Raw genomic sequence first — 18705 nt, 5'->3', positions numbered from 1 at the left:
CCCATCAGGCCATCACCTCTTAAAAATGGAACTTTGGTCCTTTCTTTTGAAGTGTCATTATCACATTTAACATGAGCTGGATCTGAGTTCTCACTTTGATCGACTTCTTCTTTGAAACGAGGAAAAAGAACCTTTCACTCTTTCAGTGCCCATGGTACATCAGTGGTTATTGAAATTTCCATGAGCATAGCTACTGACTTACTACTGGGTTTCTCTTTTGCTCCTCATGAGGTTTGCTAACCGTGTAGAAGTTTACTGGACCCTTGTGGGACTGGGCAGTGTGTATCTTAGCTTCAAAACGTGTGTTGTCAAAGAAGGTATTTTGGTCAAGTGGCTACGAAAAATATAGTATCTGAAGTTTGGCAGGAAAATAATAAAGAGAACTTATAAAAAATAAAAAAAGACAAAGATTTAACATGATTCACAGGCTAACATGGTTTATTACGTCCAAAGACAGAAAGAAAAACCTTCACTATGTAGAAAGAATATTATCATGAAGATCTCTCAATCAATAACCAAAACATCACAAAAGTCTCACCCAATATCTCAAGTAAAAAACCCAAATCCCATAGTAATTTGATAAGAGATCGTAAGGTATATACATTTATAAAATTTAATCGGATAAACAGATCGACCCATCCGATTGAATTGTACACGCCCAAACCTGAAACTCAAACTCACTAATCTCACATATCAGCGCATTAGCTCATTCGAGTCACCCACTAAAATATATTAATGCAAATCAAAGAGTTTTTGGCAGCCGAAGATTGAGGCAGGTATGACCTTCACTTGGTAACCAACGGTTCATTCATCAAAGTGATCGAAGCATATCTATACAAAAATCAATAGTAGATGTTCTGCCAAGGAAAGAAAGAAAAAAAGGACCGATAGATGCAGAATAAGAATTAACTGGTCAGCATCTCATGTTCAGAGTTCTGAAAAATCCCTCAAAATTCAGCTTCATGCACCACAAAGCACCAATCTCTTGCTCAGTAACAGATCCAGTTTTGGGACGTTATGAAGAACGATGGGAAGACAAGAACTCAACTCTCGATTAAAGTCTTTGGAAATCAATGAATGGTAGAATCACAGAAACACCCTACCTGTATGACTGAGTGGAATCTAGATTCCTAATCCATCTAGGCTTATTATTCCGAATCAATAAACTGCACATTTTGAACATTAACAGCTTCATGCCCAAAAATATTACTTACGGATCCAAACTCTGACTCATCATCATCACTATCAATTTTGTTGGGAGTAACACGGTTTTGGTAGCCACGGCACCGGAGAAGAAATGCATTGAAGTAATAGGCTACCAACTCTTTCCTCTTCTTGTTTGGTAAATATTTGTAAATTTCGTCCCAGAAATTCTTGTTCTCAGATGCAGGATTTAATTGTACTACAGCCTTGAATCTATTTTCTTCTTCCACCATCCATGAAAGTGAAACCTCTTCACCCATGCAATTGAATTTCCAGTGATAGAAAGCTGACCCCAATTCAACCTTCAATTTCATCCTTTTCTCGGCAATGTGAAATCTTACACATTCAACAGAACCTGGAATTTGGCAATTGCATGAATCTTGTCTACCTTTTCCAATAGGACCTCTTTCAGTGAGCATATAACATTCACTTGCTTCCGGTGGCCAAACTTGTTTGCCTAACCATTTGGAGTCACTTTCTGAAGGAATACCAGTCCAATCTGGCACTTCTGCTTGAAAAAATTGACCTACGCCAACATATTTTCGGATGCGACCTTCACCAGGAAAACCAATTTCATTGGCTTGATTTTCCGACACTGCAGAGCGAGGAGTGAAGTTCATTTTCGATTTGGTTAGAGTGTCTGGGCTTAAAATGGAATGGGAGCATAAGAGAGAATTTTTCCCAGGAAGGATTCTCTGGCTGCATCTCAATCTTTCTATTGTTGACTGATGACTACTACTACCCATAGGATCCTCGTACATGGACGGATGCATCGTTTGCTTTTTCTGCAGGTTTAGAATGCAAATATTTACATAATGATCAAGAGAAATACAAACTAGACATATAATATATACACCTTAAAACGGAGATACATGTCACAAGAGAAATCAAGCATTCTTGACCACACAAAGAACATGTATTCCACAAATTACTAAAGGAAATATTGGTAAGACCATCTAGGGGAGTATTGTAAATTTTGCCATAGGAAGATTGAATGATGTTGCTGCACATATGGCATCACCCTGGTCAACGACAACATGAAGAAACCAATCACCACCACTTTAGCTTCCTCTAAGACCCACGATCAACTTGGCTTTCCCATTTTACCCTCACCTAAGTGTTCCACTTTGGCTCTATCCACTTCATTAAGGCCCATCGTTCTCTACCTAATTTAAGTCCAAATCCCTGCCACCGCCCTAACCCTTCCCCTACCGGATTAATGAAGCCCACTTTAGGCCCATTCCTGTATCCTTTAGAAAAATTCTTAAGCCTAATTCTACCCATCTCTCTTGTCCTCTAAACCACACGCCCCACCACCCCTCCACTAATGATCCTTACCCTCTCTCTCCCCCTCTAAACCATCCCTGCTCCCCTGAACTAGTGACTCCCAACTCTGGCTCTTCTATTGACCCGGAGTTATTTGAAACTCCCTCCCCTCCACCCCCTCCCTGTGAGAGCCCTCTCCCCCTATCTCCAACAATATGGCTGCTACCCCCCCCCCTTCTACTGGCTATCAACATTGTCGCAAGAAAGATGCCCCCCTCCACTGTTTTAATGTCGAATTTTTTTCATTTGGAATGTCAGGGGGCTAAACACCCTTGCTAAACAAGCTGAAGTCAAAAACACTATCAAAGAGTCCAAAATTTCTCTTTGTGCCCTTATGGAGACCCATGTCTAGTTTGATAATGCCCATTGGATTGCCCGCTCTATTGCTCCTTGGTCTTTCCTCTCTAATTCTTCTCTTACCCCTAATGGCTGCATTTGGATTCTTTGGGATCCTTCCAGATTTCAAATTTCTCTCTTAAACTCCTCCCCTAGCTCATGCACCTTAAAATCACCTCTTCTCTCTTCCCTCTTTTCTTTCTCACCATCGTTTATGGTTTCAGTCGCACCGCTGACTGCTCTCTTCTTTGGGATGACATCCGCTCCAACTCTCTCTCCACTGAGGGTCTCCCTTGGGGTATTGGAGGGGACTTCAACATTGTCCGATACTTTCATGAGCTTGTTGGAGGCTCTTCCCCTAACCCCATTGCAATTGATGACTCAATTCTTGTCTCGAAGACTCCTGTCTTGCTGATCTTCGTTGTTCAAGTCACCCCCTCACTTAATAAGCGTTGAGTTGGCAATGCTAGAATTGCTTCTAAACTCAATCAATTCCTCTCTAATGATTCTTGGCTTTCCTACCTCCCATGCCTCTTTCTCCCATTCCAGTCTCTGGGACCATTCCCCTTGTCTTGTCCAACTTCTTCCCCCCTCGCCCCACTTCCTTTGGCCCCAAGCCTTTCAAATTCTTTGATATCTGGTCTTCTAGCTCTTCTTTCCTTCCCACGATTAAAGAGGCTTGGGTTAAGCCTGTTCACTGCCACTCTCTCCCCCTCATTGCCTTCGCTCACAAGCTTTGCAATACCAAGGAGGCCATCCGCTCTTGGAACTCTCATTCTTTCAACAATATCTCCTCCAGGGTCTCCTCTTGTAGCTCTGATCTACTAAGAGTCTAGTCTCTTCTCCTTGATGACCCTCTCAACCCCTCTCTGGTGGAATCTGAAAGCCCTCTCCTTGCATCTCTCTACTCTTGTCTCTAATGAAGAAAGTTTTCATCGTCAGAAGGCTTGAATCAAGTGGCTTGAGCTTGGAGACTCCAACTCTGCCTATTTTCATCGATCTCTTAAAGCCTGCCAGAATCTCAAATCTATCTCACTCCTCCTTGCAAGCAATGGCTCTTGGATCTCTGACCCTCCTAGTATCAAAGTGGAAGTCATCTCTTACTTCTCTAGTCTCCTCTCCCTTCCCGCTCCCCTCTGGCCTCCTCAATAAATTCATGGACCCTCTCTCTTCCTCTTCTCTCTGTTCTATCCCTTCCCCTGAGGAAATTCTCCTTACTACTCATTCCCATAAAACCAATCAGGCTCCTGGTATCGATGGATTTAGTATGGGTTTCTTCTTCGCTACTTGGAACTTCATTGAAGACTATCTTGTGCATGCTATCCGCAGTTTTTTCTTAAACCGCTCTCAGCTTTCTTCCATTAACCAAACCTTCCTTTGCCTCATTCTCAAAAAGCATGGAGCTTCTTCCCTTTCTAATTTCTGCCCTATTTCCTCTCTGTAACCTCCTTTACAATTCATCTCTAAAGTCCTCGCGAATAGAATAAAAAAGGTTATCTCTTCCCTAGTCAGCTCTAAACAATATGTTTTCATCTCTGGTCATATCATCTCCAATCATATCCTCTTGTGTGCGGAGATTGTCGATGGCTTTGACAGATCCTCTCATTCCCTTGTCGCCCTTCTTAAGGTCGACCTCCACAAAGCCTTTGATTCTATTCGTTGGGAATTCATCAGTGAAGTCCTCTCCTCTATGGGATTCCCTCCCCCCTTCATCCATTGGATTGAGATTTGTATCTCCACCCCTCATTTCTCCATTATTACTAATGGCTCCCCTGCGGGTTTCTTCCCCTCTCGGTTTGGCATCCATTAGGGCTGCCCTCTCTCCCCCTACCTCTTCAACCTGGCCCTGGAAGTCCTCTCCCACATTCTCCAATCCAAAACCGACCATCTTCTCATTTTCCCAATTCCCAAGTGCAAATCCCTTAACCTCACCCATCTTGCCTTTGCGGATGATCTTATGATATTCTCCAAAGCTGATCATTCGTCCATCCCCTTGTCCCTCTCCCTCTTCGAATCTCTCTCTGGTCTTACGGTCAACCTTGACAAATCTACTCTCTTCCTCTCTGGAGTCTTGGACTACTTGAGAGATTCTCTCCTCCTCTAGTTTCAAGCCTAGTTCTTTCCCGGTGGTTTATCTTAGCCTTCCACTCATCCCTAGTAGGCTTACCCATCACCACTGCTCCCCCCATGTTCTACCACATCCGCAAGAAGCTCCTACTCTGGAAAGGTAAGCTTCTCTCGTTTGTTGGTTGTGTGGTGCTTATTCACTCTGTTCTCCAATCATCCTATCTCTACTGGTGTGGAATCTCATTCCCAAATCTATCATCCACACCATGGAGTCCCTTTTCACTGCTTTCTTCTAAAAGGATAGGGAAGCCTCGTGTTTTATCCATCATGTTAGTCGGTTGACCATTTGTTGCCCAAACTTTGAAGGAGGCTTGGGTATCTGTTGGATCCGTGATGTGAACATGGCATGTCTCCTAAAACTTATATGGAAAATTGTCACCAAGCAAGATTCCATTTGGGTTAACTGGGTTTACTCATAACTTCTCCGCTTTGACTCCTTTTGGACTGTCCGCATGCCCTCCAACCCTTCTTGGGTTTGGCATAAGCTCCTTCTGAGACTGAAGACCCTAGCTGCCATCTCCTCTATTTCCTCGAGCTCCTCCACCTCCTTTTGGCTCGACTTGTGGCATCGGATGGGTGTTCTTTTCACCTTGCTAGGTCCCGGCACAATTTATGATACCCACATTCCCAAATCTACCCCGATGTCTGCCTTCATCACTAACAGCTCTTGGGATCCCCTCCCCCACCCCAGTCTCACACAAGTTTGGGTCACCCTCCCCCCTCTGTCAACCACCCTTCTGATACCACTGTTTGGCTCCCTTCCCCTTCTAAAACCTTCTCCACTTCATCTACTTAGAACCTGCTTCGCGCCCCCGCCCCCAAGCCCCCCTTAGTCTGGTTCAAAGGTCATATCCCCCGTCACTCCCTGACAGTTTGGAGAGCCCTCCACCTTGCCCACCCTACCCAATCTTTTCTCATTGGCCATCACATCCTAGTTAGCCCCAACTGCATCCTTTGTTGGAATGGTTCAGAGGACATTAAGCACCTTTTCTTCTTTTTCCCTTTCTTTAGTTCCCTCTGGAGAAAAGCCCTTGCTATCATTTGGCCTTGGTCGAGGCATTCTTTTGGTTTTGCTCGAGATTGGTCATGGGTTCTAAGAAATTACTCTAGCTCCTCTATATGTGACCAAATAAGTAGGCTAGTCTTCAGTGCTACTGCCCATCACCTTTGGTGGGAGCACAATCTTAGGAGATAGACTTCCAAATCCCACTTCTTAGACACAATTTGGAAGGCCATCCATTTTGATGTTTCAACTAGGCTCTTTTCTCTCCCCCATCCCCCCAGATGTTGATTCCCCAAGGGACAGGCTCATTGTTGTATCCTGGGATCTTAGTTCTTCTTTTCTTCCTTCCCCCTGAAGGTTGTTCTCCTTTGTTCTTTCCTTTGTTTTAATATAATTTTTTATTCATCCAAAAAAAAACCTTCAACAGGCTGATTATGTCACCAATGATGTGGCAAATGTTTCACGAAAAAGGCAAAACCAAGATTAAAAAATCATTTGGTTGAAGTGATGTGAAACAATACAAACTAGAACAAATACATGAACAGGTCCAGACTTTTAAAAAAGGAATAAGGTATATAATATCCAAAGGGCACCAAAACAGCAGTTTTATTTTCACTTGGCAGGCTGATATGGATATGGAAATCCACCTTTACCGAAAAAGGATATGGAGATTCACCAGTTATCTAATGGGGGAGGCCTTAGATTAAGCATAGAAAACAATAGACATGAATCTTCCTTAAACCTAAAGTCAAGTCAGAGTGGTGTCAAGCTGAAGAAAAAAAGGAGCAAACATGTGATCGCCTTATACTGAACCACCTAAGCTTCCATAGAAAACGATCAAACATAAAAACTCAAAAAAGGCACCTGAGTAGTAGGGGTTCATCTAAATTTTGCACTGCATCCCACAATTTTTGTCACGAATTTCCCTAATTTGTGTTTTCTTCATTACAAATCAAAATAAAGTTAACAATTAAAATGAAAGTGAAAGTTCCTAATAAGAAATCCTTTCATGGAAATATACCATTAAAAATCTGTCTTCTCAACTCCCTAGATTACGATACGTCCCATCACATATGCACCATTAAAACCCTCATAACATAACAAGATCAGTCGGGAAACTTCATAGAGCATGGTTATCAAAGCGTCCGCCTAGGCAGCAAAGCGGTTTTTGAACCGCTTAAATTGTTGCCGCTTAACTAACGGGCTGATTTCTTGCCGCTTTTTTGCTTAGTCACTACCGCTTTGCCGCCTTTTGGCCATATTGCTGCCTAGATGCTAAAATAACTGCTTTTTTTACATTTTGTAATTTGTGCATATTATTTTTTTTATCATAATTTATTCTACAATGCCGTATATAAATTTAAATATGTGAGCCATTTCGGAATCGAGGCTCAATTTGCAAATGAACTCCGAGGCCCAAAGTGCCTGTCGGCAACAAAATGTGAAGAATAAGCCATATTCAACATTGATAATCAATGAATTATTAAATAAACAATGACTTGGAAATCGGAATAATAAGATCTATTAATTTATCATGTCGGCACTGTTTGGTTAAAAAAAGGGAAAACTGGATACATCAATTTTGATTATTGATCTATTAAGTTTTAGTTAGTTTTAAATTCCTAAGAGTCCTAGTAGGATCAGTCTTTTGTTAGTTTTAAATTACCAAGAGTCCTATTATAGTTGTTTTTGTATCAAGTATGTTTGTTTTGTTATTTAAACACTTGTAATCAGCTTATTGAGCATGGAATAGAAAAAAATGAATTGAAGCTTGAGCTTTGTGCGTTTGCAGCCCCCCCTTCTTCTCCTCTTCTCTTCTTCTTCTTATGAGTTTTCTTCTCCCTCTTCCCCTTCTTCAAGACTAATTCTTCTAAGAGCCCTTCTTCCCCCTATCTTCTTTATCCTTCTTTCTTCTGTATTCTGTCCCACATTACCCTCCCCCCCCCCCCCCAAAAAAAAAAAAAAAAAAAAAAAAGAAGAAGACGACGACAAATTTTTACCTCTGATGGTGATGTATGAGATCCTATGCTAGCCTCCGATATAAATCACACCAAAAACGATTTTGTATAGCGGCTTGCAGAAGCCAAAAGCATGGGAGAATCAGAGTACCCATCCGTGGAAACCCTAGGAAACCTTGGATGCAAGACCCAAAACCTAACAGTGGCTGAAGCAGATTTCCGGCAGAAGAAACCATTTTAACAATGACCGTGAGAAAAAACCCCAGTATATTGCTGACAAATCCGTTAATTGGTTAGAAATCTATAGGGTTAAAAGTCAATACAGTTTAGATCATCAAGTTTTCAGCAGTTTCCCCAGTCCGTTGCAGATTTTTATTTGCAAAGCTTCAAAAATGCCTTCTTGTCCATAGACCTGAACTCAGCGTCAAAACGATAAAAACCAAAACAGAAACAAATAGAAGCTCCTGAACCCTCAAACAGCTTTTTCACAAAGATAAAAACCAAAAACACAAGCAAATAAAAGCTTCTGAACCCTCAAACAGCTTTGTTGAGAACTCATCGCTTCCTCTAGGTAACTTTTGTGGAAGAAAGTCACAACAAAGAGGTTAGAAGTAAAACCCAAGTTTGAAGGGTAAGAAATCAATCTAGGGTTTTTCTCACGGAAGGGTGGAAGTGGAACCCAATCCAGGACCTATATTGTAAATTTGAAAAAATAATTCTACAAGAGTAAAATAAAAAGAATTCAATTTACACTTAAGTCCCCGTGTTTTGACCTACAACTGTTGGATCCATTATTGTACATGTGGCGATATCACAACTGTTTGCTGCAGCCTCCAGCCGCTGCAGCAAATAAAAACCCATTTTGGACACCCCAAAGAACAGGCTCACTATTGTTACTTGGAGTCTAGCTTCCACTTTTCAGCCTATCAATTAAAGGCTGTTTCTAACCCCCCCCCCCCTTTTCTCTCTCTCTATGTACATCCTCCTCTCTTCCCTTTGGGGTTTTGTTAATGTTAGTTCAGTATTCCCTCAAAAAAATATCAAATTGATTGTGGGAGAGCTTCTTGGCTGGTTCCAATCATCCCTTTTCTATTTGCTGCAGTAATTGACGTAACCCTAGATTTTGGGTCAGATATTCAGGATCTTCTAGAATGAAACCAGCACTCAATTTCTAGATGTTCTGATTAGTTGGGGCAAATTTTAGGGTTCGGTTGGGGTGGGAAAGGGATGCTGGTTTTACAATTCAGCACTGTTTCCTATCTTATTCCTTCAGGTTTTAGCAGCGAGAACTCAACAAAATTACGTTTTCTGCAATTCTGGAATTTCTGCAACTTCAAGGAAGAAGATGAAGTGCAAGGGTTTTATAATTTAGAGTGATTGGGCTGTATTTTCAGAATTAAGAGTAGGGATGGGTTCTTTAGGCTTATGCGGTCCCAAAGGGACTGAAAAGGGAATGAATGGGGCTGGGGTTGAGGATTTCCTAAATGGGGTAGGATAGGGTATTGCCGGGAAGAGGAAGAGAGAATGATAGGCTACGGTGGTGCCGGAAGGGGGGGTGGAGGGCTGCAACTGTAGGGGATAGGGTGAGGCTTCTTAACTTACTTGAGATTGAGGGAGTTTGCTAGAATTCACAGAAGGAAGCTTGAAGATGAAGTTGAGGTTCTCGAACTTGAAGTATGAAAGCACACAAACCAGCCGCAGGGTACCCAAGAGGGATCCCACGACTTCAAGCCAATTCTTAACTCAATTCAATTCAATAATCAATAACTGCCGAATTAAATGAAAGACTAGGCTATTTATAGCTTCCACAAACCATCCTAGACTCAACGAATGAATCCCTACCAAACTGGGATCCAATTACTTACTAAAATAGAACTTTTTTAAGATAAGGTTCCTAAAATAAAGGAACCCTATCCTCACCTACTAACAACTCCAACTAACAATCAAATACTAATATTAACTCAACAACTAGGAGGTCCACAATTACAAGAACCAACTTGGTTTATGCCGGGAAGATCTACAACGGAAGCTATTCACCTTATTAGAAGCCTTAAGGAAAGGTATAGAGAGTATAGGAAAGATCTTCATATGGTTTATATTGACATAGAAAAAGCTTATGATGGAGTCCCTAGAGCATTAATTAGGTAAGTACTAGAGAAAAGAAATGTTGCAAGTAAGTATTTAGACATAGTTAAGGATATGTTGATAGTTCAGTGACAAGTGTAAGAACGGTGGGAGAACGAGGTGGTGAATTCCCAATTACAGTCAGACTACATCAAGGATCAACTTTAAGCCCATACTTACTTGCACTTATAATGGATGAATTAACCAAAGACATTCAAGATGAGGTTCCTTGGTGTATGCTTTTTACTGATGACATTGTGTTGATAGATGAAACACAGGTAGGGATTAATACCAAGTTAGAATTATGGAAAGCAACATTGGAATCAAAGGTTTTAAACTAAGTAGAACGAAAACGGAATATCTAGTTTGTAACTTTAGTCCTAATGTTCAAGTGGAGGATGAGGTGGTGAAACTTTATGAGAAGGAGATTCTTCAAAGCGATTGTTTTAGGTATCTTGGCTCAATCATAAATAAAATAGGTGATATAGAGGACAATGTTTCACAAAGAATTAAATAGGGTGGATGAAGTGGAGAGGTGCATCCAAGGTCTTATGCGATCGACGTATTCCTTTAAAGCTCAAAGGAAAATTTTATAAGACAGTGGTCTAACCAACTATGATTTATAGTGCAGTGTGTTAGGTTGTTAAGAAACACCATATAGATGAACTCAATGTAGCTGAAATGAGGATGCTAAGATGGATGAGTGGCAAAACTAGGGAGGAAAAGATAAGGAATGATCATAATCGAGCTGGTCTAAGAGTAGCTCTAATAGGTGATAAGCTTCGAGAAAGTCGTTTGAGGTGGCATGGTCATGTTCAATGGAGGCTTGTAAATGCCCATATACGGAGAAGTGACTTAATCAAAATTGAAAAAATAAAAAGAGCTAGGGGCAGATCTACGATGACCTTATGAGAAGTGGTGAGAAGAACATGCATAGCTTAGGCCTTATATGAGCCATATCTAGTATGGCCTTAAGGCAATAATCCATGTAGCTCACCCCATTTAGTTGGGACAATGCTTCTTCTTCTTCTTGTAGCTGTTGTAGCCATTTTAATGGGTGTAGAATGTATGTATAAGCTGGACAGCAAGATTAGTTTGGTCCCAATTTGTGAATTTAATTCAGCCCTTTTTATGTCAAAAGTTAGATGTCACAGCCTAGAACCTTTAGAAACTGAATCCCATTTTAATCCAAGCCTGTGATTGTTTTTCAAGTCCAAGATTAGCAGAGGATCAAACACTCTTCTGATTTGGCTAATTACAAATAGTAGGTCAATGTCCAAACAAGTTTAGGATTGTTGAAGGGTCAAATTACAATAACTCAGCCTTGTTCCAACAAAATAGGGTAGTCATTGAAGGAGCAAATTATGAAATTTATATATAGATGTGGTGGACTATGGCCTCACACCCCAGTTTTATAGAATTTCATGAATAATATTTGGCAAAAGACTTTGCACAGTTGTGCAGGTGCACAACCAGCACTAAATGCAGCAGATTTGCATAAATGCACATCCAACATTTTCACAAAACACAAATTTGATGGAGTAATTCAGAGAATCCCCTGTTTACAAGTACCTTCCCATAATAAGTTTCATTTTTCTCCTTTTTACCGTGGATTGAGTACTCCGACTGGATTCTCAAGTTCAACTTGGTTGATTCTAAGGAGGCTGTAAGTGATCCCATCCTGTTTATTTTGTTCTATTCTTCTATATTCATTGCCCATCTAAACAGAACTAGGATTAACGTGCACAGCTCAATATATAGCTCTATTTTCAGATACATTTTGCAGACCAACTATGCTGGTTCATATTGGCACTCGACCACAAAATCAGTTTGTCTCAAGTTACTAATTTTCCTTAGGTGTTCTATTCTCTATATGTTGGCAAACCTGCTTTCACTAGTTTCCTAGTCAGAAATTATGGTACACTAGCTTCTCCATTTTTCATTTGTTATTCTGTTACCTTGATCAGATTCTTCAATCTTATTAAGAGACCAGCCACTCAAAAGCCCTCTCTAACCCCCAACATAATTATGGAAGAAAGAATGCTATTTGGCTGCGTGTGGTGCACAGCCCTTGTACCCATGCATGGGGCTCTGCAATATGATCGCCAAATCCTCATGAAAAGAGAATTCCTGTTGGTGCAGTAGTAATTTTGCATGATCATGTGCCCAAAAGCAGGGACCATGCAGCGAACACAACCAGCCAATGATTCTCTTTCCCAAAAATTACATTTTCTCTCGTTGTTCATATAGTTTTCCCTAGAATCTTATTGTTCGAGCTTCTACAAGAAAATTTTCCCCCAAATATCCTATTCATCTTCACCCCCAATCTTCATTTCATTCTGCCTACTGTTTTATGCTCTCCCAAAAAGGGAGCAGTTCTACGTAAAATAGATAGTGCGTACGCTATATCCCAAGTCCATTGACTCTCAAAATAGGAAAAATTGATGGGGAAAAATTCGAACAATGTACAATAATATAAAATGATATCAATTTTCAGAGTCAACCAAGGGAGACTTTGGGTAGAAACCCAGTGTCAAAACCTCAAAACAAGATCTTGAATGTCTCAGCTTTGGGCCTGGCCTACCAGGTCTGAAACGAGATCTCAATCCTTCACTGACAGGCTTCAGGTAAGAGAAGAAGAAATGGAACCAAGGAGGGAAATCAGAGTTGCAGCATGGTAACTATGCGTGCCCATGAAAATGCACCCCTGATGCACCATTAAGGAATCCTGCCTAATCCTTTCCATGATCTTAAGTTCCAACATATGAATATGATACTTGAAAATTGCAGAATATCAACTAAATAAACTAATTAATCTTAAGTTCCAACATATGAATATGATACTTGAAAATTGCTTTTGGCTGCAAGTAAAGAAAGCTCAGTTAGCCCTCCGATGAGCAGAAAACCTTTTGGGCAAAGGAGTTGACACTTAGGCCAAGTCTATTTCAAGAATTTAGCAATGATCATCTTCTTCTGTCACCTATTTGTCGTATCCTATCTTTTACTAAACCAATGATCCTATCTTTTGCTGTCATGGAGCTAATTGGCCACAAGCCACAAAGCCCACTCAATGACCTACACTAAAGCTTTGGTCAAGTGAAACACTCTACTAAATGGAAAAAAGGCCATGGTTCAAGAACTCACGAGATCTCAGCCTTGGTTTCTTGAAAACCCAACCCAAGACCTCGAACCAACCACTATTATAAATATCCCCCAATTCAACCGAGTCTGGATATCTCAACTCGATCTCTGACAAAATCTTGGCCCCACTCGACAACTTCCCTGCTGCCTTGCTGGGAAATATGATTTTACCAGATTTTTTGCCCAAGTATTGGGCAGAACACCAACTAGACTTCATCAAGAACACTCCTACAACATCTACAGCAAGGATTGCAGAGGTTTTCAACCAAAACTTCAAGAAAGGCGAGTTCATCCCTTTTTTTCTTCCAAAATCTGTGTTCTTGAACTAGTATTTTAGTACAGTACTCTTCTGATGTAACTTACAACTAAGCTGATTTTGTCATGTGATTGCAAACTTACTAATTTAAACATCGATGATGAAGATGAACATGTATGATGTATGATATATCATTATTGTTCAAGTTCAAAACTTAATGTATTATTATATTATGTAAATCATGTGTACTTTATGTTTTATAACTCTGCATCTTCACTTCTTCAGCACAACTTCAAACTTTGTATAAAAATGGAACTTACATAAAAACTGTTTTTTCATCAATCTTAGGCCACCAATGTGTTTAGAAGGCCTAAAATAGGCTAAACAAATTCCAACACCAAAAGACCCTTAAAACTCACTGACATTGGCCACCAAGTTGGGTCAAGATTAGAGGAATTTTTTCTTCCGACTCGACGAGATATCATAGGATCTTAGTTTCTTGGCCCACCAAGATTGAGTTCTCGAACCATAAAGAAGGTCAATGATCATAGGTACAGAAGAGAAAATAGTTGAAGACACATTCAAAATGAAAGAATTTCCTAAAAAGTAATGAAACTACAGGAGACCGATGCACAACCATGAAGAAGAACACAAGCAAAACACACTCAACAAGAAGGATTTACTGTGGTTTGGCAAGATTGCCCACATCCACCAAAGAGAAAAAGAGAGATCCCACTATTTCCTAAAAACCTCACACTCACACACCTTACAAAGTGTTAACCTTACTTGGCTTGTTTCCTAGGCTATCCCACATACTCTTTATAGAGAAACCCAAAACCCTACTCCATATATAATTACAATTCTACCCCTATACTAGTAATTGACCCAAAATCCATTGCAATTACAACCAAACTCAAATTATATGGACCCGCAGAATAAAAGACATACCCAAGCTCAACAATCTCCACCTTAACTTAAATTCTCCAAACCACCTTAAAGAAGACTGTTGTTGATGTCTACAATCACCTTTGTCTTTATGTATCCGCCACACCTTATTGCGTGACCCACATCCCCTCCAAGGATACCCTTCTTGACCGCCATCATCTAAACCAACATAGTGCACACCCCAACTTAAGGTGTCCAGTATAACTCATTGTCGTTGTATGATGTGACATGACTCCACCTCTCTTATTGTTGTCACCTGCAGCCTACTCCGAGAGATCACTGCCACTCACCAAATTTAAAGCAAAATCACACGCTTCATTTTAGATTTGCCCTTGTTTAGCGCCTGAACAACTTGCAACTTTCGTCCACCTGACCCTTGCCCAAGTTCCAACCGGAGCTCCACCTATTTTGCACTCTCTGCAAACCCATACAGTTTACCAATCATCTATCCCTGCATCACAACCATGGCCCCTCTTGAAACCTTGAGAACCCCATTTTCAGACGAACATCTAAAAACCTTTAGAATCTAAAGTTCCCAATGAAATCAAATTCTTGCTTAGATCTGGCATATGCCTAAACCCAATTAAAGTTCACATAACCCATCATTCCCACAAATCTATACAGTCCTGATTCCAACAATCTCACTTTCTACATTATTTTCCACTTTGACAGTACCACACTCATAATGTTTGATATGTAGCAAATTGATCCCTAACTAAACACATACCAAAGGAACAACCAATATCTAAAATCCAATCTGAAGTATCCATAACTAATGTAGTCAGAAGGAGATCCCCTCCATCATCACTCCAAGACTCATCTAAGACAACAACAGATGAAATTTCATCATCCTCCTTTTTTCTTATTTTCCTAATTTGTGTCCTCCGTACCTATCATCAACCTAAATAATGTATTTGTTGATCTCTGTACGAACCCACAAGATCAATATCAACAAAACAAAATCTCCTCAATTTGTCACTTCCATTGAGTCCAAAACGCCCAAGAACCTTGGAGACACCTAACCTTGTACAAAAAACCTTCACACAAAATCCTGTGGAAAACAACCTGTACGAAATAAATCTAATAAAAAAAAAATATATTTCTTCCATTTTTTTTCCTTTTTGCTTTTCTCCCACCAAACCTTTTTTTTTCTTCTTTTTGGTTCATGTCACACCTCCACTCAGATTCCCTTTTTTCTCCAAACGATAAAAACAACACCATCATCTCTCTCTCTCTTCAACAATCCTTTTTCTTTTTCTACCCACGACCTCAACTAGATCATTTTTTTTCCTTCAAACACCTTCATCAAGAACAAGGGGTTAGCACCTAATGTTCTACCATTTCTCTCAATCTACATTGGAGCATATTCAGCATGGGAAGCACCTATGATAGTCTTTGGCTTTCTAGAAAGACATGTTAAGCAAGAACAAAACCCTCCTTTGTTTTTCTTGTTCAAGCTCACCAGATTGTCTCTCTTGAACAATCCAAACAATTGTAGAAAGAGAATAAAAACAATGTCCATGATCTTTAATACTAGAGATTTGTACCTTCAATTTATACCTCAAAGCCTTCTTCGTTCTCTTTGTACTATTCTTCTCCTTCCTGGATCCTCACACGCATCCGGCGACAATCCAACAAACCAGGCTCTGATACCACTTGTTGGAGACGGATGCACAACCACAAAGAAGAATACAGTGAGAATCTCACCACTCTCCCACCATACAAAGTGTTACCCTTAGCTTGCCTTCTTTTTCCTAAGTTATATCACAAAGACTATTTATAGGAAAATCTTAAACCCTACTCCCCACATAATTACAATTTTACCCCCAAATTAGTAATTGACCCAAACCCCATTCCAATTACAATTACAATTACAATTACAATTACAGCCAAACTCTAATTATATGGACCCGCAGATAAAAGACATACCGAAACCTAACAGAAACTGTAAGAAAATAACTTGTGGAAAGTCAAAATCCCTATAAGTGCCACATACGATCCTAAGCAGATATCCATGAACAAACAGACAGTATGCCAATTTTTGGTAACATGCTTTGATATAAAAAGGACTCCTGCATGATGCAGCAGCATGATAAGCAAATTAAAACAGAGTACATACCATCTAAATTCTTTTTAGTATTAACTTGAGAAATAGAAGAGAAATCAAATAGCGTGCAGATACAGAAAACTCAATACTAGATTAATACAACACCAAGAACGACCAACAACAAATATATAGATATATATAGGATATTTTATTAGGATATATACCTGGAAGATGGAATGTGCGGCACTAGAGCAAATCTGTTTCTTCAACAGCGCTTCTCTGGCCAATAAAGCTTGAAACCAGAATTCATTTCGATCCGGAGAGTTCAACACAGGCAGTTCAGGTATTGTTCCCACTGCAGGATCAGAAGGACTTTTGGCAGCCTCAAGAACCCAATTTAGCATTTTCGAAAGTAAGTGATATTGCTTTCTCTTTCTCTTACGCGAGGAAGCAGAATCACTGTCAACATCAGTCCTGCTACCATCAGTTTGAACCTCATGCATGCAACCTGAACCTGGAGTAGCTGGAGAGAGAGGCTCATTCTTCACCGAGTTCACACATCCGCTGTCTATCTTCATTTGATATGGCGTTTCCGTGGGCAACACACACACGCTACAAAACTTTCCTGTTCAGAGAGCGGCCATCTCCGATCATTGCAAGTAGGGACCGAAGCTCTTCTCCAATAGAGATCTCTTTTAAGAAAAACAACAAGAATATGATGAACACGTAACGCAGCCTTATTTTTGCAACCAGAAAGACTTTCTTTCAGAGAAGCAGCATCGAGATCCAAGCAGAAGATGTTGGTTTGAAAATTGCCAAGGATTTCGATGAACTTTGGAGCTGACACATCAGCAAGAATCGACCATCCTGCCATGGATTTCGAATTCAAACCCTCAATGAGATTCGTTCTCTCGCTTGTGGTTTTTTATTTTCGTTTTGAACATTTGAAATCAACGAACAACAAAAAGATAGAACACTATCCAGAAGAGAAGAAGAAATGCAAATGAAAGATACCGAATTAAATCAATCTAGTTGGCTTGAAGAGATGAAAATTTGGCGGGAGCCTGATGATCTAGGGCACAGGAGCTCCTCTGGACGACTGGACCCCTCAATACCCTCTATGTCTTATGTCCCGCGCTACACGCTCTCTCTCTCTCTCTCTCTGAACTGACACCTCTCCACCCCTTTGAAAACGTCAAAATTAATTGAAAGGGGCTTTTAGGGTTTTGGTTGTACAGAGAGACCCAACCCAAACTCTCTCCTCAGATACCAATTTCCTTGTTGTTCAAGAACTTGATTCCTTTTCTACCAAAGTCAGTGAAAAAGAGCTTTGTTCTTCAATTCTTACAGAAATAGATAAAGATAGACAAACATACCAGCAATGTCTGTGCTTGCACTATCCTTTTTTTCCTTTGATGCCCCTCTTCAAGCGGAGAGCCAAGTACTATAAACAATGATATGACTGCATGTGTGTTGGGAAATGGAGGTGTAAATGGCTTGTGTTGAGTTGGGCTCTCCTAAACACTAACCTACACTAGGTACCTAAATTTTTACCTAATTTTACAGGGGCTTAGAATCCCCAACCCTAACTTTATCTACCTGTCTTGATTTATTCCGATAATGTTTGGTAGAGCTTGATCAATTTTAATTTACCCTAATCTTAGTCTTGATTTTTTATCTCTTCCTTGTTGATAAACTTGCATGATGTGTCTACTAAAAACAAAGCAACAACTTTAATTATTTTTATCAAAAAACTAACTACTAATGACAAATCAATTCAAGAGAAGAAAAAATTTTTAAAAAAATCTCTTTTTTTTTTTTCTTTTTTGATAAAACAACATAATTATTAGAAATTACCATGTTGAACACCTAGCGGGCAAAATATCCATAATGTAGGGATTGAAAACAAGCCAAACTATCTCACACAGTAGAGATAGAGCCTTCCTTGCCAAGGAATCTACAGCAACATTTATAGTAAAAACAAATGGAGGAAATAATTTTTTTTTAATAAAAAAATTAATCCTCCAAAATCCCCTTGATTTCCATCACCAGGTCACCACTTTGAAACTCCAGATAAAACATCACAAAGATCCTGGTTGAAATAAACTCTATACTTTCCATCTTACACAATCCAATGGATTGTTCAACGCTGAAATTTAACCTTCCAATCTATTTTCCCCTTAAAATCTCCTAACCTTCAATAAAAATTATTACAAGGTCACCAAAAGAAATTTTGGCT

The 18705-nt window shown here is 39.9% G+C and overlaps 1 pseudogene across 1 annotated transcript; it reads right to left on the bottom strand.

Annotated features, from left to right (window-relative positions):
* Nucleotides 1–267: 267 nt before the first annotated feature.
* Nucleotides 268–17883, bottom strand: LOC149029942 (AT-rich interactive domain-containing protein 2-like; annotated as a pseudogene). Its single transcript, XR_016171216.1, has 2 exons — nucleotides 16691–17883; nucleotides 268–1988 (listed from the first exon to the last, which is right to left on the bottom strand). The product of XR_016171216.1 is annotated as an AT-rich interactive domain-containing protein 2-like (transcript).
* Between the last annotated feature and the right edge of the window lie 822 nt (nucleotides 17884–18705).

The sequence above is a fragment of the Hakea prostrata genome, chromosome 1 (assembly GCF_041222555.1).
Source record: "Hakea prostrata isolate BN-2017 chromosome 1, UWA_Hpros_2, whole genome shotgun sequence".
NCBI classification, from domain to species: Eukaryota; Viridiplantae; Streptophyta; class Magnoliopsida; order Proteales; family Proteaceae; genus Hakea; species Hakea prostrata.
The sequence above is the reverse complement of the archived record's forward strand: the minus strand, read 5'-3'. Positions and strand labels throughout refer to the sequence as shown.